This window comes from Tenrec ecaudatus, chromosome 2 (assembly GCF_050624435.1).
Source record: "Tenrec ecaudatus isolate mTenEca1 chromosome 2, mTenEca1.hap1, whole genome shotgun sequence".
In the NCBI taxonomy this organism is placed as follows: Eukaryota; Metazoa; Chordata; class Mammalia; order Afrosoricida; family Tenrecidae; genus Tenrec; species Tenrec ecaudatus.
Window position 1 is genome coordinate 251492877 of NC_134531.1, and position 1063 is coordinate 251493939.

Sequence of the window (1063 nt, forward strand, 5' to 3'; positions counted from 1 at the left end):
TAGGTAATACAGTGATGAGAGGGGGATGATATAAGAGTATACATGCACTAGGAAGGGGAAGGATTAGGGGCATACATGTGACAAGATGGGCAGATTCTAGATTCAGGGAGGTAGCCTAATTTTGGATGCCACTGTGTAGGTTTGACCTGTTCTCTGGCTCTCCGTTGAAACCATTAGCAGTGGGGCGGACCAGGCTGATGGCTGAATGAGAAGTAATCCATTGTTCTTAACAGCTGGGAGTGGGCTCCACCTGTGGTGGGACCAGACAGTCTGAATGTTGAATGCATCTGACCTTCCACCATGTGCTGGCAAATAGCCTCTAATATTTGGCATATCTTTGGGGGAGACAACGCTGGGGAAAAGTTTTTTTGTATCCTACACTTAAACTTATTTTTTTTCTTTTTTGTGCAGTCGAGTTTCCCACATTTGGGGAAATTGCAGGGGTCAGCACACCCGGAGTGCAGTGGGTGAGCTTTGCCCTGGGAAAACCACCTTCGTGATCATGGTATCTCCCCTGCCAGGTAAGTATCCACTTAAACTTATTTTAAACCATGCAGTGCCTTCTTGTTTTGTTAGCATAACCCCCTCTAGGTCATGTGCAGGTTGCGTATGTGCACAATTATGTATTCTCATAGTCAATGAAACACAAAACATTTTTTGATATTCTATGCTTTCAGTCAAGATGCATCTGACATCAACAGTGATATCGCTTGTTCGATCTCCTCTTCTGTATCTGACATGAACCTCTGGCAGCAACCTGTTAGTGTCTTCATCAACCTTTGTTAGGTGATCTTCAGCAAAATTTTACATGTGTATGATACCGATGATATTGTTCTAGAATTTGAGCATTCTTTAGTTCAACTTTCTTTTGAATGGGTGCAGATGTGGATCTCTTGCAGTCAGTGGACCATGCAGCTGTCTTCCAGATTTGCTTACAGGAAATGATGGGATAATTGTTGTGAATGTAGGAGGGGAGGAGTATTTATGGCCTGATGAATATGTGTAGTATTTGGAATAGTTGGTACATGTACATAATTCAATAGGGTGGTAATTTAAAAATAAA

The 1063-nt window shown here is 42.3% G+C and overlaps 1 pseudogene; it reads right to left on the reverse strand.

The window, feature by feature from the left end:
• Window positions 1-401: 401 nt before the first annotated feature.
• On the reverse strand, window positions 402-529 carry LOC142441772 (U1 spliceosomal RNA; annotated as a pseudogene).
• Window positions 530-1063: the final 534 nt, after the last annotated feature.